The sequence below is a fragment of the Salmo trutta genome, chromosome 34 (assembly GCF_901001165.1).
Source record: "Salmo trutta chromosome 34, fSalTru1.1, whole genome shotgun sequence".
In the NCBI taxonomy this organism is placed as follows: Eukaryota; Metazoa; Chordata; class Actinopteri; order Salmoniformes; family Salmonidae; genus Salmo; species Salmo trutta.
Window position 1 is genome coordinate 3,048,487 of NC_042990.1, and position 23,025 is coordinate 3,071,511.

The following is a 23,025-nucleotide window of genomic DNA, read 5'->3' on the forward strand; positions in this document are numbered from 1 at the left end:
ATCCTGCTGTTTTTTTTTTGACAAATGATGTCAGAGGTGCAAGTGGGAAACTCAGAGCACGGAGATGATCGACGAGTTTCCCTAAGGTAACTACCAGTTGGAGGGGTGTTCAAGTGGATTTTTCTCAGTCTTATGCTGGTATTTCAATTATGAGATGTTGTGAACGCAGCAATAGTCGAGAAACCGGCCTATTTTCCTTTAAAGTTCATAATGCCACGATTTCAAAGATATACGGTATCACAGAGAAGTTTATTATCTCACATCTCGGGAAAAGATTTGTAATGTTGTGCTTCTTGTTCAAGTAATTCATGCAAATGTTGGGTTTATAAGCTAGCATTCTATTGACTCCTTGAAGGAGTGTACCCAGGATGCACCAAGCGGCCCATTGAAAAGGTACGGGTAACGTACAGAATGGACATTAATACGAATCAAATGAAGTTTCCCCATTTATTAAAGTAATAGCCCTAGGTGACCCTAAATAACAGAAATGTTCAAACCACATATCAACTCATCTTATTACTCATCTGACTACACTCAACATTGTTTATCTGGACATGCATGTAGGGTGTGTCTGGATCCAGCCAGGAGTGATGCTTTTACTCCTCAGTGCCCGTCCAACCGGTGCCCCCGCTGGCCCAGACTCTGCAGGGGTACCTATGAGCACTGGAGCCCCTGATACCTGAAGAAGAGCTGGTCCACACCCGCAAGAAGATCCAAAAGTTTTGTGGAGAGGGGGGACTCGGTCCGCAACTTCAAGAGGGACTGGAGAGACGAGCTAGACACTTAAACAATTGGGTATGCAAACAATGTGGGAAATTGTGCACAATTTGTAACCGACTGATTTTCACGTAAATAGAGTGAGATAAGAAAATATCCGTTTTGGATGACACTTTATAGTACACACAATGCATGGTGCTAATTTCAAGTTCACTCTATGGCTCAAATTGCCTTTCCACAGCTGCCCTCCTTTCTGGACTGTCCTGCATGATTGAGAGTTGTTTTTCTGTTGTTCTCTTCTCTGTCCTCTATTGTAGATATATGACTGGTGGGTGCAGTGGGCGTACCTGGAGAGCAGACAGCCCCTGCCCATGCATTCTAACCCAGCCATCTCCCTGCCTAAGTGGGACTTCTCAGACTGGAGGGGCCAGCGTGTGTGAGTGCCAGCCGGCAGAATACTGCCATAGCGGTAGGCACAATGTCCCTGTGAGATACGAGAGGAGCAGGCCGGTTTACTGACTGTACACAGACAGTCACAGACAGTGTTGACATGATTCTAGATGGATGATGTACACACACTCAGCACTTGCACCTGTGGATTTGCTGAGTAGAGAGTGAGCACAACCTACTCCGGTACAACTACTGACAGATTGTCACATGAAAGGGGTGATGGCTGCCTTTTAAGTTGAGGCTCCTCTGGTTTAGAGATGTTATTTCATAGATCTGTATCCTACACTGAGTGTATAGAACATTAAGAACACCTTCCTAATATTGAGTTGTACCCCCCCTTTTGGCCCTCAGAACAGCCTCAATTTGTCAGGGCATGAACTCTACAAAGTGTTGAAAGCGTTCCACAGGGATGCGGGTCCATGTTGACTCCAATGCTTCCCACAGTTGTGTCAAGTTGGCTTGATGTCCTTTGGGTGGTGGACCATTCTTGATACACACAGGAAACTGTTGAGTGTGAAAAACCCAGCAACGTTACAGTTCTTGACACAAACCAGTGCGCCTGGCACCTACTACCATACCCCGTTCAAAGACAATCTTTTGTCTTGCCCATTCACCCTCTGAATGGCACACATATACAATCCATGTCTCAATTGTCTCAAGGCTAAAAAAATCCTTCTTTACTGTATAATGGCACCGGAAAGGATGGCTGCCGTTTTATTGACTTTTAATGAACCGTGCTTTTTTTTTTTTTTTTTTGCATTGTTCGTAACTAGTTTTGTACATAATGTTGCTGCTACTGTCTCTTATGACCGAAAAGAGCTTCTGGACATCAGAACAGCGATTACTCACCTTAAATTGGACAAATAATGTTTATTTAATGAGTGGGATGGGAGATATTTACTGCAGACACCCGAACAGGCCCTCATCCTCGTCGCTCGCAGGAGAAAGAGACGGAGATTGTGAGGAAAGAAGTTCGGGGTGCCTTGTGAGGATCAGGCGACTAGTGGCTAATCTGCCTTTGCCATCCGTACTGGTAGCCAACGTACAATCCCTGGAAAATAAATGGGATGAACTAAAAGCACATATATTTTACCAACGGGACATTAAAAACTGTAATATCTTATGTTTCACAGAGTCGTGGCTGAACGACGACATTAATAACATACAGCTGGCGGGTTATACACTCTATCGACAGGATAGAATAGCAGCCTCTAATAAGACAAGGAGTGGCGGGCTATGTATATTTGTAAACAACAGCTGGTGCACGATATCTAAGGAAGTCTCGAGGTTTTGCTCGCCTGAGGTAGAGTATCTCATGATAAGCTGTAGACCACACTATCTACCTAGAGAGTTTTCATCTGTATTTTTCCGTAGCCTTCTACATACCACCACAGCCCGATGCTGGCACTAAGACCACACTCAATGAGCTGTATACTGCCATAAGCAAACAGGGAAACGCTCATCCAGAGGCGATGCTCCTAGTGGCCGGGGACATTAATGTAGGGAAACTTAAATCAGTTTTACCTAATTTCTATCAGCATGTTAAATGTGCAACCAGATGGAAAAAAACTCTAGACCACCTTTACTCCACACACAGAAACGCATACAAAGCTCTCCCTCGCCCTCCATTTGGCAAATCTGACCATAATTCTATCCTCCTGATTCCGGCATACAAGCAGAAATTCAAGCAGGAAGCCCCAGTGACTCGGTCAGATGAAGCAGATGCTAAACTACAGGACTGTTTTGCTAGCACAGACTGGAATATGTTCTGGGATTCTTCCGATGGCATTGAGGAGTACACCACATCAGTCACTGGCTTCATCAATAAGTGCATCGATGACGTCGTCCCCACAGTGACTGTACGTACATACCCCAACCAGAAGCCATGGATTACAAGCAACATCCCCACTGAGCGAAAGGGTAGAGCTGCCGCTTTCAAGGAGAGGGACTCACCCGGAAGCTTACAAGAAATCCCGCTATGCCCTCTGACGAACCAACAAACAGGAAAAGCATCAAAACAGGACTAAGATCGAATCATACTACACCGGCTCCGACGTTCGTCGGATGTGGCAGGGCTTGCAAACTTTTACAGACTACAAAGGGAAGCACAGCCGAGAGCTGCCCATTGACACGAGCCTACCAGACAAGCTAAATAACTTCTATGCTCGCTTCGAGGCAAGTAACACTGAAACATGCATGAGAACATCAGCTGTTCCGGACGACTGTGTGATCGCGCTCTCCACAGCCGATGTGAGACCTTTAAACAGGACAACATTCACAAGGATGCAGGGCCAGACAGATTACCAGGATGTGTACTCTGAGCATGCACTGACCAACTGGCGAGTGTCTTCACTGATATTTTCAACCTCTCCCTGTCTGAGTCTTTAATACCAACATGTTTCAAGCAGACCACCATAGTCCCTGTGCCCAAGAACACTAAGGTAACCTGCCTAAATGATTACTGACCCGTAGCACTATAGCCATGAAGTGCTTTGAAAGGCTGGTCATGGCTCCACATAACACCATTATCCCAAAAACACATTTTCACCAGTGTATTTATCCCTGTGTTTCCTGTCTCTCTGTACCAGTTCGTCTTGTATGTTTCCAAGTCAACCAGCGTTTTTCCCGTTCTCCTGCTTTTTGCATTCTCCTTTTCCTAATGCTCCCGGTGTTGACCCTTGCCTGTTTCTGGACTTTGTACCCGTCTGCCTGACCATTCTGCCTGCCTTGACCACGAGCCTGTCTGCCATTCTGTACCTCCTGGACTCTGATCTGGCTTTGACCTTTTTGCCTGTCCACTACCGTTCTCTTGCCTACCCCTTTGGATTAATAAACATTGTAAGACTCCAACCATCTGCCTCCTGTGTCTGCATTTGGGTCTTGCCTTGTGCTTTGATAATGTGAGAATGCTATTCATTGACTACAGCTCAGCGTTCAACACCATAGTGCTCTCAAAGCTCATCACTAAGGTCTGTGGGACTAAACACCTCCCTCTGCAACTGGATCCTGGACTTCCTGACAGGTCGCCTCCAAGTGGTAACGATAGGTAACAACACACCCGCCACACTGATCCTCAACATGGGGGCCCCTCAGGGCTGCATGCTCAGTCCCCTCCTGTACTCCCTGTTCACTCATGACTGCACGGCCAGGCACGACTCCAACACCATCATTAAGTTTGCCGATGACACAACAGTGGTGGGCCTGATCACCGACAACGACGAGACAGCCTATAGGGAGGAGGTCAGAGACCTGACTGTGTGGTGCAAGGGCAACAACCTCTCCCTCAACGTGATTAAGACAAAGGAGATTATTGTGGACCACAGGAAAAGGAGGACCTCTATTCTCATCAACGGGGCTGTAGTGGAGCAGGTTGAGAGCTTCAAGTTCCTTGGCGTCCACATCACCAACCAACTAACATAGTCGAAGCACACCAGGACAGACGTGAAGAGGCATGACAAAACCTATTCCCCCTCAGGAGACTGAAAAGATTTGGCATGGGTCCTCAGATCCTCAAAAGGTTCTACAGCTGCACCACCGAGACCATCCTGACGGGTTGCATCAATGCCTGGTATGGCAATGGCTCGGCCTCCAACCTCAAGGCACTATAGAGGGTAGTGCGTTCGGCCCAGTACATCACCGGAGCCAAGCTTCCTGCCATCCAGGACCTCTCAACCAGGCGGTGTCAGAGGAAGGCCCTAAAAATTGTCAAAGACTCCAGCCACCCCAGTCATAAACTATTCTCTCGCACCAAGTCTAGGTCCAATATGCTTCTAAACAGCTTTTACCCCCAATCCATAAGACTCCTGAACATCTAATCAAATGGATACCCAAACTATTTTCATTTCCCCCCCTTCTACACTGTTGCTACTCTCTGCTATTATCTATGCACAATCACTTTAGTAGCTCTACCTACATGTACATATTACCTCAACTAACCGGTGCCCCCGCACATTGACTCTGTACCGGTACCCCCTGTATATAGCCTCGCTATTGTTATTTACTGCTGCTCTTTAATTATTTGTTACTTTTATTTCTTACTTTTTTTCTGTATTTTCTTAACTGTATTGTTGGTTACTTATAACTTCTTCAGGATCGATGGGTCCCCTGCAGGACGTTGAGCTAACTTAGACTAATGAGATTAGCATGAGGTTGTAAGTAACAAGAACATTTCCCAGGACATATACATATCTGATATTTGCAGAAAGCTTAAATTCCTATTAATCTAACTGCACTGTCCAAGTTACAGTAGCTATTACAATTAAAGAACACCATGCTATTGTTTGAGGAGAGTGCACAGTTTTGAACATGAAAAGTTATTAATAAACCAACTAGGCACGTTTGGGCAGTCCTAATACAACATTTTGAACAGAAATACAATGGTTTATTGGATCAGTCTAAAACGTTGCACATACACTGCTGCCATCTAGTAGCCAACATCTAAATTGCAGCTGGGCTGGAATAATACATGATGGCCTTTCTCTTGCATTTCAAAATGATGGTACAAAAAAAATACAAAAGAACGGTTGGTTTTTTCTTTGTATTATCTTTTACCAGATCTATTATGTTATATTCTCCTACATTCCATTCACATTTCCCCAAAATTCAAAGCGTTTCCTTTCAAATGGTACCAAGAATATGCATATGCTTTGTAGGTTTAAAGTAAAACCTTGAAATCAGCCCTAGCCTTTACAGGAAGCCAGAGGCTAGCACTTGAGCAATGTACTGACATTTTGGGGATCTAGTCAAGATTCTCACAGCTGTAATCTGCACTAACTGAAGTTTATTAAGGCCTAGTGCCATATTTGGGTAGGTGGAAAGTAGGTCATTGCTGTAATCTAATCTTGAAGTGACAAAAGCATGGATTGGCTTTTCCGTATCACAATTCAATTCTCTATTCTGCTCCCCAAGTGCTTTCAGCTGGACGTGTACAACAGTGACGGCTCCCGGATGACAGAGAGACAGATCCATGCCCAGCTCCTGTGATGGGCATCCTGACCAGTGAGCACCGCCAGACCTGGTGCCAGGCCTGCAGCCACCTGCTCAAAGGTAGACAGATGATAGAACACAGCATTATACTATACATACCATAAAAATACCTAAAGTATGGGACGTCCAGGGTGTGGAATACAGAGGCACGACACTGTTTTCAAATGCTAGGTCTATGAAGTCCAAAAATTTGTATTTTTTATTACCTTCAGTAAGGGCTTAGGGGGACTCTTCTCTCAGTGCTTCACCTCTTAACCTTTCTTCCATGTTCTCCCTCTTTTTCTTACACATATAAATTGAACAAGGAGTCAGTGCGAGCGATTGAGAAGGGACTTTTCACCTTGTGTCTGGACTCTCCAGTCATGAGGGTCTCAGATGATAGGTATGAGCCATGTTCTTCTCTTTCTCCTCCACAAGCGCTCTATTGGTTAAGAGTGTTGGGCCAGTAATCGATAGGTTGCTGAATCAAATCCCCGAGCAGACAAGGTAAAAATCTGTCGTTCTGCCCCTAAGCAAGGCAGTTAACCCACTGTTCCCCATCCAATGAAGTCATGGATGTCGATTATGGCAGCCCCCCGCACCTCTCTAATTCAGAGGGGTTGGGTTAAATGCGGAAGACACATTTTAGTTGAATGCATTCAGTTGTACAACTGACTAGGTATCCCCCTTTCCCTTTTCTCTAATTTTTCCAGGGTCGCCGCCAATAATGGCTGATCCCTGGCTCTGACTCCACTCTCCGAGGGTGTCTCTGGGGGAGTGGGATATGCCAAACAATTATTTCCAATTCACATGTATAATATACACTTGGACAAATGTAAGCACCCTCCTAATTATTATTGTTATGAATTCTCTCTCCATTTCCTCTTCTCAAATATTTATACAACCAAATTATTATTATTATTATTTCACCCATCCTTTGTTACTATTTTTGTAATTGCTGTACAGTATGAATTATTTTTGCTCATTTACATTTGACACGCCAGGGACTTGTTAAGCACTTAAAACCTCTCTTGAGCACTTAAAACCTCGTCCCACACTATTCAACAGCCATTGACAAATCAGAGCGCCAAATTTTAAACCACAAAATGTCATAATTCAAGGTTCTCAAACATAGGACTATTTTACACCATTTGAAAGATAAGACTCTCGTTAATCTAACCACATTGTCCGATTTCAAAAAGGCTTTACAGCAAAAGCAAAACATTAGATTATGTCAAGAGAGTACCCTGCCAAAAATAATCAAACTGCCATTTTCAAAGCAAGCATATGTCACAAAAACCAAAACCACAGCTAAATGCAGCACTAACCTTTGTTGATCTTCATCAGATGACACTCCTAGGACATTATGTTATACAATACATGCATGTTTTGTTCAATCAAGTTCATATTTATATCAAAAAACAGCTTTTTACATTAGCATGTGATGTTCAGAACTAGCATACCCACCTCAAACTTCCGGTGAATTTACTAAATTACTCATGAATAACGTTCACAAAATGCATAACAATTATTTTAAGAATTATAGATACCGAACTCCTTTATGCAATCGCTATGTCAGATTTTAAAATAGCTTTTCGGCGAAAGCACATTATGCAATATTCTGAGTACATAGCCCGGCCATCACGGCTAGCTATTTTGACACCCACCAAGTTTGGCCCTCACCAAACTCAGATTTACTATAAGAAAAATTGGATTACCTTTGCTGTTCTTCGTCAGAATGCACTCCCAGGACTTCTACTTCAACAACAAATGTTGTTTTGGTTCCAAATAATCCATAGTTATATTCAAATGGCTCCGTTTTGTTCGTGCGTTCAGGTCAGTATCCGAAGGGTGACGCGCGAGCGCATTTCGTGACAAAAAAATTCAAAATAATCCATTACCGTACTTCGAAGCATGTCAAACGCTGTTTAAAATCAATTTTTATGCTATTTTTCTCGTAAAATAGCGATAATACTTCAAAAGGGTGACGTTGTATTCATTCAAAGGCTGAAAGAAAAAAATGGAGTAGTCTCGTGGACGCGCATCTCCAGTGTCACTGTTCCCAGGCTGACCACTCACAAACGGAGCTCCTGTACTTCGCCCAGAGACTGCAGACACCCCATTACACTTTCTGGCGCCTTCTGAGAGCCAATGGAAGCCTTAGAAAATGTCACGTTACAGCAGGGATGCTGTATTTTTGATAGAGATGCCACAGAAGGAGAACAAATTGTCAGACAGGGCACTTTCTGTATGGAATCTTCTCAGGTTTTAGCCTGCCATATGAGTTCTGTTATACTCACAGACACCATTCAAACAGTTTTAGAAACTTTAGAGTGTTTTCTATCCAAATCTACTAATTATATGCATATTCTCGTTTCTGGGCAAGAGTAGTAACCAGTTTAAATCGGGTACATTTTTTTATCCGGCCGTGCAAATACTGCCCCCTAGCACCAACAGGTTAATTGGTTACGGCTGACTGATGTGTTTTGGATTATGAGATGAGTTAGTCATGCAGTTCTATGTTACTTTGACCTTGACTGACAGGCACTCCAGTCGCATGGCAGCTCAAATCCTGCATGTGGGCGGGACACACTTGAACAGCGGCAATCGTTGGTTTGACAAAACACTGCAGGTGTCACGTCCTGACCAGTGAAAAGGGTCATTTGCCATAGTAGAATGGTCAGGGCATGGCAGGGAGGTTGTTTTGTGTGCTTTGGGGTTTTTTGGTTCAAGGGGAATTTGTTCTAGTTTTCATTTTCTATGCTTCGTTTTCTATGTTTGGCTGAGTATGGTTTCCAATCAGAGGCAGGTGTCTTTCGTTGTCTCTGATTGGAAGCCATACTTAGGCAGCCTGTTTTCCTTTGGGTTTTGTGGGTGGTTATTTTCCATTCAGTTGTTTTACCTGACGGAACTGTTGGTCGTTGTTATTTTGCTGTTTAAGTGTTCTCATAAAATAAATTAAGAATGAGCACTCAACACGCTGCGCCTTGGATTGTTCACTACGACGGCTGTGACAGCAGGTGAGTGGAGCAGTACAATTAACCAAACGACCAACCAATCATAGATCACATTTTGCAGAAGTACTTTATGGATAGTGTCTTGTTAGCCCATATGGGCTGGGCACCAAATGGTGTATGACACTGAAATAAAATAAATCAATCAGCAAAAAAGTTCATGGACTAAGCAACAGTTGTTGGTAAATGAATGAATTCTTTCTCTTCCACTATTCCTTCCTCTCTCCTAGTTTGTGGTGGGTGAGGATGACTCATGGGGGCTTCTGTATGAGCAGGCCACGGCTGAAGGTCCACCAATAGCTACTCTTCCGGATCACATTCTACAATACTGGTCCGATAACACAGGGGAAGGTCTTATCTACTTTTGCTGCATTACTTGCTCAATTACATACAGTATGTATGTATACAGTATTCACCTCAGTTTCTCAGGATTGCAAACAACTTGTAGTTGAGGTTTATCAGAAGAGAAACAATGAGTCAAACAATAAAAAAACACACACACACACAATGCCAATTAACATTTATCCTTGGTCTTCTCTCTTCAGTAAGAAACCTGACCCAAAGAAAACCCCTTTGATCCCTCTTCAGATGCCCAAGAAGCTTTACTTCAACATTGACTGTGAGATTAAGAGATATCGAGCATACCAAGCAAAACTTTGATATGTGAGTTTGCATACCCTATGCAATTATTATCATGCATTATTTCCTCACTCCTGTGTTGTTACATATCATAGAGGCTTTATTGAATCTATAAATATGCAGTTAATTTATATGGTGCGCATACTGACTGGTTTGACACAGACTACAGTACTAACACTGTCGAGTGCATTGGTGTACTAGGTGATACTACAATGATAAGAAAACGCTCAGCCTCTGTGTAGTCGATGTTTGCTTTGCTATGAAATTCAACACGGCTCTGAGCTGAAATGAAAGTGACACGGACCAAAGCAAATGGAGGCGTGTAAACGTGATTATCTGCCCTCAGTGTTGGTTTAACCTTTAGAAAACACGGTCAGAAGTGTAAGACGGCTCTGGTTGGCTTTAGTGCCCCCTAACCTCCTTATTCTATTTTAAGTAATTGTTTGTGATCCTGAGCTGGCTGTGTTATCCTGGGTTCAGACCATGTGCTGCCATCCTGTGGCCAAACTGACAACTGTCGATACATTTGTATCCCATTAGAGTGAATGTCCCTGATATTGGATCAGGGACATTCATTATAATCTACAAGGCAAAAACTGATCCTAGATCAGCACTTCCACTTTGATGCTTTATTCATGGAATTTGAATTTGTCATTTTAATTTTGCCATACTTTTCCCCCCAGACTGATCAATGACCTGGATATCCGGTGCTTCGACTTTCAGAGGTTTGGGAAGGAGTTGCCCAAACGGCACAACGTGAGTCCCAACTCCTTCATTCAGGTGGCACTGCAGCTGGCCTACTACAAGTAAGCTCATAGGAATCACTTACAAAAGGCATTCAGCCTCAAACCAGGATACTCTATGCAATAATAAGGATAATATGTGTGCAGTTGTTGTTGTTTTCACACTTTGTGGTACGGATTTTCATAGACGTGCTAGTAAATGTTCATACAAGAAGCATTATATTCTCATAGTAAATAAATGAGACAATATATGTTATTGGCAGCCAACTTTCTGAAAATGTAGAATATCTGCATTTTCAAATCAAGACTTTTCTGTAAATTAATTGTGATTAGCAGCAATTATTGTCCATATCCAATATCTGAATTGCGTTCAGTACGACAGAATGTTGCACAACATTGAATTCAACTGAAACGGTACTGTACTGAACATCCGGTTTAAAAACGTTGTGATTATGGTGGCCCAAAGGGAAGTAACTATATGGTGTGCTGCACGAGTTTTGGGATTTCAGATGGTCACACCCATATTGATAAGGCCATACCTCACCACACTCACCAAATGGGAGCAAGCATACCTCAAAGGCTGTCAAAGATCATTGTGCACCGTTTTGGGCAAACGGGTCATTCAGTTCAAAGCGTCACGGAACGTAGCAAACGTTGAAGCAAACTGAACGCACCCCTGCTCTCCCTTTCTCCTTCTCTCCATCAGAGTTCACAATGAGGTCTGTGCCTCCTGTGACATCGCCTCCCAAAGGATGTTTCGAGGGGGCCGCACAGACTACATCCGCTCTCCCACCAATCAAATGCTCAAGTTTGTGCTTGCCTTTGACGACCCCACTATCTCGGTGAGAATCATACTCAGGGCTTGACATGTCCTTTGGACAAGTGGGAGAGAAAGATCCAGTCAGTTAAAAAGTGGTCTATAACACTATTTTTACATCATTGTATGATGCAAGGAATCACTTTCCAAAATAAAAGGCATTATTATTACCATAGATAATCAGACAACAGTGTGCCTATTGGCTTCTTTGCATATTCAAGACTACAACACTGCCCCTTTAAGGCACTCCTGACGGGTGGTTGGGCCCCCTTACTACCTATGTAATTTTGCAATATTTTAAACAAATACTTTTTTATGTCTTTATAAAATAATTGCCTCATTCAATGAATTAGAGATCAAATGACTACTTGTCCCGTGTGGCTCAGTTGGTAGAACATGGTGTTTGCAACACCAGGATAGTGGGTTCGATTCCCACGGGGGACCAGTACGGGGGGAAAAAAATGTACGAAATGTATGCATTCACTACTGTAAGTCGCTCTGGATAAGAGCGTCTGCTAAATGACTAAAATGTACTACTTCAAAGCAAGGTAATTAACTATGGCATGTTTATCTATAACCTAAAATATTCAGATGATCTATTAACAGCATGTGAGGTATTCGTCAATTAGGCTAGAATATTTGTCACAATGTTGAATAGAGTGGAATCACACCTTTCGAATGGTGTCAGGTTTATTTCTCAAGTCCCATTATTGAGCATTTGAGAGAGAGTTTTACAATAGGAGTATGTAGCATTGGTTAACAGTGCCTTTGGAAAGTATTCAGACCCCTAGAAATGTTTGCATATTTAGTCAAAATTAAAACCAGAAATACCTTATTTACATAAGTATTCAGACCCTTTGCTATGAGACTCGAAATTGAGCTCAGGTGCATCCTGTTTCCATTTATCATCTTTGAGATGTTTCTACAACTTCATTGGAGTCCACCTGTGGTAAATTCAATTGATTGGGCATGATTTGGAAAGGCACACACCTGTTTAAATAATGTCTCACTGTTGACAGTGCATTACAGAGCAAAAACCAAGACATGAGGTCGAAGGAATTGTCCATAGAGCTCCGAGACAGGATTGTGTCAAGGCACAGATCTGAGGAATGGTACCAAAAAATGGCTGCAGCACTGAAGGTCCCCAAGAACACAGTGGCCTCCATCATTCTTAAATGGAAAAAGTTTGGAACCACCAAGACTCTTCCAAAAGCTGGCCACCCGGCCAAACTGATCAATCGGGAGAGAAGGGCCTTCGTCACTGTGACAGAGCTCTAGAGTTCCTCTGTGGAGATGGGAGGACCTTCTAGAAAGACAACCATCTCTGCAGCACTCCACCAATTAGGCCTTTATGGTAGAGTGGCCAGACGGAAGCCACTCCTCAGTAAAAGGCACATGACAGCCCGCTTGGAGTTTGCCAAAAGGCACCTAAAGACTCTCAGATCATGAGAAACAAGATTCTCTGGTCTGATGAAACCAAGATTGAACTCTTTGGCCAGAATACCAAGCGTCACGTCTGGAGGAAACCTGGCACCATCCCTACGGTGAAGCATGGTGGTGGCAGCATCATGCTGTGGGGATGTTTTTCAGCTGCATGGACTGGGAGACTAGTCAGGATTGAGGCAAAGATGAATGGAGCAAAGTACAGAGAACCTGCTCCAGAGCGCTCAGGACCTCAGACTGGGGTGAAGGTTCACCTTTCAACAGGACAACAACCTTAAGCACACAGCCAAGACAACGCAGGAGTGCTTCGGGACAAGTCTCTGAATGTCCTTGTGTGGCCCAGCCAGAGCCCAGACTTGAACCTGATCGAACATCTCTGAATAGACCTGAAAACAGCTGTGCAGCAATGCTCCACATCCAACGTGACTGCAGTTGAGAGGATCTGTAGAGAACATTGGGAGAAACTCCCCATATACAGGTGTGCCAAGCTTGTAGCATCATAGCCAAGAAGACTCGAGGCTGTAATCGCTGCCAAAGGTGCTTCAACAAAGTAAAGGGTCTGAATACTTATGTAAATGTGATATTTCAGATTTTGTATTTGTTTTAATAGCAAAATGTCTAAACTGTTTTTGCTTTGTCATTATGGGGTATTGTGTGTAGATTAATGAGGGGGAAAAACGATTTAATACATTTTAGAATAAGGCTGTAACCTAACAAAATGTGGAAAAAGTCAAGGGGTCTGAATACTTTTTGCGATCAGGTGATTCACACTCCATGGCTTTTCCAGGATTTTCATGACCGTTGGTGCCGGTCAATGCAATACAATTCTACTCTGATGCGCTCTACAGAAATTGGGATAGCAGGTCGCAAAACTTTGAATCCGGAAGACACTGATCCAATTCTGATTGGAGTAATTGTTTGAAATTGTGATTTGTTGGTTATAAACAAATGTACTTTTCCATTCAGACAATATAGAGTACCAGTCAAAAGTTTGGACACACCTACTCATTCAAGGTTTATTTTTTAATTCCACCATTATTACGCACACCTGCCTTTCCCCCGTCATGCGCATCAGCGATTATTGGACTCACCTGGACTCTATCACCTCTGTCATTACCTTCCCTGTATTATGTCTGGTTCCCCGCTCTGTTCCCTGCTTCAGCATTGACTGTCGTATGTCCCTGTGTGCCGAAGCTGTGCCTGTCTTGTTAACTGTTTGTTCCTGATTAAATGTTGACTCCCCGTACCTGCTTCTCATCTCCGGCATCGATCCCTACAGAATGCTGAAACTACTATACAAAACATTGGGATGTAATGGCGTTCCGGTTGGGGGTGACGTTGATAGAACCGGGGCTGCCTAAGCCAGCTCATCGGGCTGTCACACCCTAGCTAGCTCGAGAGGTTCTTGCCCCGGTTGGCTTGGAAGGTTTTTAAGGTTTTTATGCCCAGCCTGCTCGTCAGGCTGCTACATCTCTGCCGGATCATCGGGCTCGAACGCCGCAGCGGGATTGTCAGGCTCCTATGCCTCAGTGGGCTCACCAGGCTCCCATGCCTCTGCCGGTTTGTCGAGAGTTTACGCCCAGACGGCTTGCCAAGCGCCCATGCCTCGGAGGGCCCGTCATACTATGCGTTGGTCCTTACATTGTGCAAAGCTGTCATCAAGGCACTCTCGGCATTCTCTCAACCAGCTTCACCTGGAATGCTTTTCCAATAGTCTTGAAGGAGTTCCCACATATGCTGAGCACTTGTTGGCTGCTGTTCCTTCATTCTGCGGTCCAACTCATCTCAATTGGGTTGAGGTTGGGTGATTGTGGAGGCCAGGTCATCTGATGCAGCACTCCATCACTCTCCTTCTTGGTAAAATGACCCTTACACAGCCTGGAGGTGTGTTGGGTCATTATCCTGTAAAAGAAAGAGTTCCACTATGCGCAAACCAGATGGGATGGTGTATCGCTGCAGAATGCTGTGGTCGCCATGCGGGTTCAGTGTGCCTTGAATTCTAAATAAATCACTGACAGTGTCACCAGCAAATAACCCCCACACCATCACATCTCCTCCTCCATGCTTCACGGTGGGAACCACACATGTGGATATCATCTGTTCACCTACTCTGCGTCTCACAAAGACACACCGGTTGGAACCAAAAATCTCAGATTTGGACAGATTTCCACCGGTCTAATGTCCATTGCTCATGTTTTTTGGCCCAAGCAAGTCTCTTCTTCCTACTGGTGTCCTTTAGTAGTGGTTTCTTTGCAGCAATTTGACCATGAAGGCCTGATTCACACAGTCTCCTCTGAACAGTTGATGTTGAGATGTGTCTGTTACTTGAACTCTCAAGCATTTTTTTGGGCTGCAATTTCTGAGGCTGGTAACTAATTAACTTATCCTCTGCAGCAGAGGTAACTCTGGGTCTTCCATTCCTGTGGCGATCCTCATGAGAGCCAGTTTCATTTTTGCGCTTGATGATTTTTGCGACTGCACTTGAAGAAACTTTCAAAGTTCTTGAAATGTATATATTGACTGACCTTCATGTCTTAAAGTAATGATGGCCTGTCATTTCTCTTTGCTTATTTGAGCTGTTCTTGCCATAATATGGACTTGGTCTATTACCAAATAGGGCTATCTTCTGTATACCACCCCTACCCTTGTCACAACACAACTGATTGGCTCAAACGCATTAAGAAGGAAAGAAATTCCACAAATTAACTTTTAACAAGGCACACCTGTTAATTGAAATGCGTTCCAGGTGGCTGGTTAAGACAATGCCAAGAGTGTGCAAAGCTGTCATCAAGGCAAAGGTGGCTACTTTGAAGAATCTCAAATAAAAAAACATTAAAAAAAATGTTAACACTTTTTTTGGTTACTACATGATTCCATGTGTTATTTCATAGTTTTGATGTCTTCACTACTATTCTACAATGTAGAAAATAGTAAAAATAAAGAAAAAGCCTGGAATGAGTAGGTGTGTCCAAACTTTTGACTGGTAATGTAAATATATATTCTGCTTGTCTGTCAATGTTTTTTTTTACTTGTCCTGGACAAGCGTTAATGTTGAGCCCTGATACTAATAGCTGTTTTAACCATTGTCAACCAATCTGGCGTTGTTTTAACTACCTTAGTGGAATGCTCTGATTGTAACGTCGCTCTGGATAAGAGTGGCTGCTATATGACTAAAATCGAAATGTAATTGAGCTTATATATTAATTCAGGATTTGTGGAAACGGCACCACTTTTCGCCCCTCAGCGTCTTTGCAGTGTACGAGGGGGGGAAGTGTTTGTTTTTGATTTATATCGTTTTAATATCCCAAACGGACGTGGCAGTTTCACAAATGAAGGATTCTGGATTTAGTGGCTGTTTGATAAACCGAAGGCACAACACAATCTCTTGTTTCATGGGTGGCTGAGAAAAACAACTTCTTTCAGTTATTAATAAAGTCAACAATACATGGCAGGTTTACAGGGGATTATGACCCTATATGACCCGGCGTTTACATTATTGGTGCGTATTGATTCTCTGTTTGTGTTGCAAAGCTGGAATTGCTCAGAAAGGCCGTAGAGACCTACGTCGCTCTTACTGATCAGGTAACTAAATGCTTCTGCTGCCATACTCTCAGTATTTTGTGTCACTTTTCCGTCACCTAACTACCTTTCTAATCAGGTACTCAAAGGACAGTCCATCGACCGCCACCTGCTGGGCTTGAAACTTCAGGCCATTGAGGAGGGACTGAGCGTGTCCAGACTGTTCATGGACACTGCTTATGGGCTGGCCATCCACTGGAAACTGAGAACAGGATAGGTAAAGTATAACTCCAGTGGAAGTTGACAGTATTGCAACATTCATTCCAATGACAGGAAATGATTATGTCATTTCAAGGTGAGTGTCAGATAATGCAATATTATATTGTGTCTAATGTGTCCCTCTCCATTTACATGTAGTTTAGTATTATCTTTTTGTGGTCACTTAGCTTATTAAAGTCATCACAGTGCCATTGATCTAGACAGATAATCATGTTTACATCAGGAATTTGTTGTCCTTGTACAGTCCCTCCAGGATTCCGCGATTGCAAAATGTGTAGCAAAATCAACAATTCCCTGCATATTATGTGAGGGCTTGAAATTTGACCAATCAAATCATCGCAATATTATCACATAAAACTGACCCATCACAACAGTACAAATAGTGGGGTCGCAATTTAATCCAATCACTGCACCTTTACCACATAATATGGTTCAATCAAACTACACTTCAATAAACATTTTCCCTCGTCAGCGCATTTTCACGAAAGATTGGAGAAAATCATTGCATATTGCCATGCAAGATGTCAGAATTACCGCAGCAAAATCAAGCATTCTTGCCCACAAATGGCACAAACCCCCAAGCCCGTGCATATCTGTTTGTTGTCAAGTGAATTGGGTCAGGGCCGGAGCAGAGGGCCGCAAGGGGATGGGTCCACCAGAAGAGGGCCAGGTAGCCCACCCAAACAAGGCCAATGTCCAGCACATTACCTACTAGATTTTTTTAAAGGAATAATAATAATAATAATAATAATAATAATAATAATAATAATAATAATAATAATAATAAGCAATACAAAAGAAACAGAAAACAAAAACAAGTTCTGTAGTGTTGCCATGATCAAATACAGACATTAGTGTTGGGTTCTGAGAATATGAAATATACTTATTCAAGTCAATGAGGGATTGCTTAGGTTTAGAGGGTCTACACCAGAAGTGAATGGTTATCTATAGGAGGAAAGTATATGGTGGGGGAAATTAGGCTTTGAGTGTAGGGAAAACGATCACGTGGCAGGCATTGATAAGGGGAGAGAGCCATGGATTAGTGATGAAGGGGGGTCGAGATCAGGTCACGTTAAGGGAGAAAAAAGTTTATGGCCCGTATTACTTAAGTAATAAAGAGAGAATGTTTGTTCAGATGTGTAGGAAGAGACTCAGCATAGAGAAAGCGTTAAATATCAGTGCTTGTGAGAACAATGTCTATGTCTAAGTGCAGCTGTATTGACCCTCTGGGAAGAAAAAAACTTGGTTAAGCTTTCATAATGTCCGTTGAGTTTTTACTCTGAGAATTAGAACCTAACAAAAATAACTGTCCAGTGTTTCCACATTTCTATGAAATGCAGGGCATTCGGAAAGTATTCAGACCCCTTTTTCCACATTTATGTTACAGCTTTATTCCAAAAATGTATTAAAGTTGTTTTTCTCATCAATCTATGCACTACCCCATAATGCCAAAGCAAAAACATGTTTTTAGAAATTTTTGCAAATGTATTAATCAAAACTGAAATATCACATTTACATACGTATTCAGTACTTTGTTGAAGCACCTTTGGCAGAGATTACAGCCTCGAGTCTTCTTGGGTAAGACACTACATGCTTGGAAAACCTGTATTTGGGGAGTTTCTCCCATTCTTCTCTGCAGATCCTCTCAAGCTCTGTCAGGTTGAATGGGGAGCATCGCTGCACAGCTATTTTCAGGTCTCTCCAGAGATGTTTGATCGGGCACTGGCTGGGCCACTCAAGGACATTCAGAGACTTTTCCCGAAGCCACTCCTGTGTTGTCTTGGGTGTGTGCTTAGGGTCATTGTCCTGCTGGAAGGTGAACCTTTGCCCCAGTCTGAGAAGGGTTTAATCTCTCTGTACTTTGCTCCGTTCATCTTTCCCTCGATCCTGATTAGTCTACCACCACCGTGCTTCACCGTAGGGATGGTATTGGCCAGGTGATGAGTGGTGCCTAGTTTCTTCCAGATGTGACATTTGGCATTCAGGCCAAAGAGTTCACTCTTGGTTTCATCAGACCAGAGAATATTGTTTCTTATGGTCTGAGAGTCCTTTGCCTTTTGGCAAACTCAGAGCGGGCTGTCATGTGCCTTTTACTGAGGAGTGGCATCCCGTCTGGCCACTCTACCATAAAGGCCTGATTGGTGGAGTGCTGCAGAGATGGTTGTCCTTCCCATCTCCACAAAGGAACTCTGGAGCTCTGTCAGAGTGACCATCGGGGTCTTGGTCACCTCCCTGACCAAGGCCCTTTTCCCCCGATTGCTCAGTTTTGCTGGGCAGCCAGCTCTAGGAAGAGTTTTGGTGGTTCCAAACTTCTTCCATTTTAGAATGATGGAGGCCACTGTGTTCTTGGGGACCTTCAAAGCTGCAGACATTTTTTGGTACCCTTCCCCAGATCTGTGCCTCGACACAATCATGTCTCAGAACTCTACAGACAATTCATTTTTTGCTCTGACATGCACTGTCAACTGTGAGACATTATAAAGACAAGTTTGTATCTTACCAAATCATGCCCAATCAATTGAATTTACCAAAGTTGGACTCAAATCATCTCAAGGATGATCAATGGAAACAGGATGCACCTGAGCTCAATTTTGAGTCTCATAGCAAAGGGTCTGAATACTTTTGTAAATAAAGTAGTTTTTGCTTTGTCATAATGTGTTATTTTGTGTAGATTGAGGATTTAAAAAATGTATTTAACACATTAAAAAAAGGCTGTAACGCAACAATGTAGAAAAAGTCAAGGGGTCTGAATACTTTTCGAATGCGCAGTATGTTGATTTTGGGGTGGTGCTGAAGATCATGAATATGAAGTTAAACATTTTGGAAGTTTTCCTTTAATAACCTTGTCGGGGCTGGAGTTAAGCCAGAGGGCCACTAGGGTCCGTGTTCGATAGTCATCCCAGAAATATCTGACAGTGCCTCCTGAGTGGCGCAGTGGTCTAATGCACTGCATCGCAGTGCTAGCTGTGCCACTAGAGATTCTAGGTTTGAGTCCAGGCTCTGTCGCAACCGGCCGTGACCGAGAGACCCATGGGGTGGCGCACAATTGGCCCAGCCAATTGGGAGGGTTTGGCCGGCAGGGATGTCCTTGTCCCATTGCGCGCTAGCGACTACTGTGGCGAGCCAGGTGTAGCGCACGCTGACACGGTCGCTAGGTGTACGGTGTTTCCTCCACACATTGGTGCGGCTGGCTTCCGGGTTAAGTGGGCATTGTGTCAAGAAGCAGTTCAGCTTGGTTGGGTTGTGTTTCAGAGGACACACGACTCTTGACCTTCGCCTCTCCCGAGTCCGAGTTGCAGCGACGAGACAAGACTGTAACTACCAATTGGATACCACGAAATTGGGGAGAAAAGGGGGGATTTAAAAAAATTAAAAAGAAACATCTGTCAGAGTTTTCATGCTAGTGAGGGCCGAGAATCCCAGACGTGCTCAATGGGATTGAGATCCGGGCTCTTCACTGGCCACGGCAGAACACTGGCATTCCCTGTCTTGCAGGAAATCACGCACGGAACGAGCAGTGTGGCTGGTGGCATTGTCATGCCGGAGGGTCATGTCAGGATGAGCCTGCAGGAAGGGTACCACATAAGGGAGGATGTTTTCCCTGTAACACACAGCATTGAGATTGCCTGCAATGACAACAAGCTCAGTCAGATGATGCTGTGACACACCGCCCCAGACCATGATGGACCTCCACCTCCAAATCGATCGAGACAAAACTGCAACTCGTCAGTGAAGACCACTTTTTGCCAGTCTTGTCCAGCGACGGTGGGTTTGTGCCCATAGGCGACATTGTTGCCAGTGAGGACCTGCCTTACAACAAGCCTACAAGCCCTCAGTCCAGCCTCTCTGTCTACTGCAGACAGTCTGAGCACTGATTGTGCGTTCCTGGTGTAACTCGGGCAGTTGTTGCCATCCCGTACCTGTCCAGCAGGTGTGATGTTCGGACGTACCGATCCTGTGCAGGTGTTGTTCCATTTTTTTTTTTTGTCATTTAGCAGACACTCTTATCCAGAGTGACTTACAGTAGGGAATGCATACATTTCATACAATTTCATGCATTTTTTTTTTTCTGTGCTGGCCCCCCGTGGGAATCGAACCCACAACCCTGGTGTTGCAAACACCATGCTCTACCAACTGAGCTACAGGGAAGGCTAACGTGGTCTGCCACTGCGAGGATGATCAGCTGTCTGTCCTGTCTCCCTGTAGCGCTGTCTTAGGCGTCTCACAGTACGGACATTGCAATTTACTGCCTTGGCCACATCTGCAGTCCACATGCCTCCTTGCAGCATGCCTAAGGCATGTTCACGCAGATGACCAGGGACCCTGGACATCTTTCTTTTGGTGTTTTTTAGAGTCAGTAGAATGGCCTCTTTAGTGTCCTAAGTTTTCATAACTGTGACCTTAATTGCCTACCGTCTGTAAGCTGTTAGTGTCTTAACGACCGTTCCACAAGTGCATGTTCATTAATTGTTTATGGTTCATTGAACATGCATGGAAAACAATGTATAAACCCTTTACAATGAAGATCTGTGAAGTTATTTGTTTTTTTACGAATGATCTTTGAAAGACCGGGTCCTGAAAAGAGGACGTATTCTTTTTTTTGCTGAGTTTATCTGCGTAATTGCACCCACAGCTCACTCAGGTGCTTCGCTATATCACATTTGACATTGTGCGTAAGCTTGAGCTCATTTGCACACAAAAAAATCATACAGTGATGGAAAGACCTGTGGGTTGTCCCTGTTAATGCAGACAGAAAAGAGCTCCAACTTCTTAATCATAGCCTCAATTTTGTCCCGCACATTGAGTATAATTGCAGAGAGTTCATGTAATCCTAGATTCAGATCATTCAGGCGAGAAAGAACATCACCCAGATAGGCCAGTCGTGTGAGAAACTCGTCATCATGCAAGCGGTCAGACAAGTGAAAATTATGTTCAGTAAAGAAAACTTTAAGCTCGTCTCTCAATTTAAAAAAAAACGTGTCAACACCTTGCCCCTTGATAACCCGCACATATTGTGTATGTTGTAAACGCGTTACATGGTCACTGCCCATATCATTGCATAATGCAGAAAATACATGAGAGTTCAGTGGCCTTGCTTTAACAAAGTTAACCATTTTCACTGTAGTGTCCAAAACGTCTTTAAAGGTGTAAGGCATTCCCTTGGCAGCAGGAGGCTCTCGTGGAAACTGCAGTGTACCCAAGTGGCATCTGGAGCAACTGCTTGCATGCTCGTTACCACTCCACTATGTCATGGCTTTTGCGCCATCAGTAAAGATACCAACACATCTTAACCAGCAAAGTTCATTTGATGTCACAAAGCTGTCCAGTACTTTAACAAAATCCTCTCATGTTGTCCTGGTTTCCAGTGGTTTGCAGAAAAGGATGTCTTCCTTATTTGACCCCCCATAAACGTAATGGACATGTACGAGGAGCTGTGCCAGGCCCGCCACGTCTATTGACTCATCCAGCTATAACGCATATACAGTTGAAGTCGGAAGTTTGCATACACCTTAGCCAAATAAATTTAAACTCAGTTTTTCACAATTCCTGATATTTAATTCTAGTAAAAATTCCCTGTCTTAGGTCAGTTAGGATCACCACTTTATTTTAAGAATGTGAAATTTCAGAATAATAGTAGAGAGAATGATTTATTTCAGCTTTAATTTCTTTCATCACATTCCCAGTGGGTCAGAAGATTACATACACTCAATTAGTATTTGGTAGCATTGCCTTTAAATTGTTTAACCTGGGTCAAACATTTCGTGTAGCCTTCCAAAAGCTTCCCACAATAAGTTGGGTGAATTTTGGCCCATTCCTCCTGACAGAGCTGGTGTAACTGACTCAGGTTTGTAGGCCTCCTTGCTCGCACACGCTCTTTCAGTTATGCCCACAAATTTTCTATAGGATTGAGGTCAGGGCTTTGTGATGGCCACTCCAATACCTTGACTTTGTGGTCCTTAAGCCATTTTGCCACAACTTTGAAAGTGTGCTTGGGGTCATTGTCCATTTGGAAGACCCATTTACAACCAAGCTTTAAATTCCTGACTGATGTCTTGAGATGTTGCTTCTATATATTCACATCATTTTCCTTCCTCATGATGTGCACCAGTCCCTCCTGCAGCAAAGCACCCCCACAACATGATGCTGCCACCCCCGTGCTTCACAGTTGGGATGGCGTTCTTCGGCTTGCAAGCCTCCCCCTTTTCCCTCCAAACATAACAATGGTCATTATGGCCAAACAGTTCTATATTTGTTTCATCAGACCAGAGGACATTTCTCCAAAAAGTACAATCTTTGTCCCCATGTGCAGTTGCAAATCGTAGTCTGGCTTTTTTATGGCGGTTTTGGAGCAGTGGCTTCTTCCTTGCTGAGCGGCCATTCAGGTTATGTAGAAATAGGGCTCGTTTTCCTGTGGATATAAATACTTTTGTACCTGTTT

General features: G+C 43.5%; 1 pseudogene; it reads left to right on the forward strand.

Annotated features, from left to right (window-relative positions):
- The first annotated feature begins 27 nt into the window (after nucleotides 1–27).
- LOC115173119 (carnitine O-acetyltransferase-like) lies at nucleotides 28–16,584 on the forward strand (annotated as a pseudogene).
- Nucleotides 16,585–23,025: the final 6,441 nt, after the last annotated feature.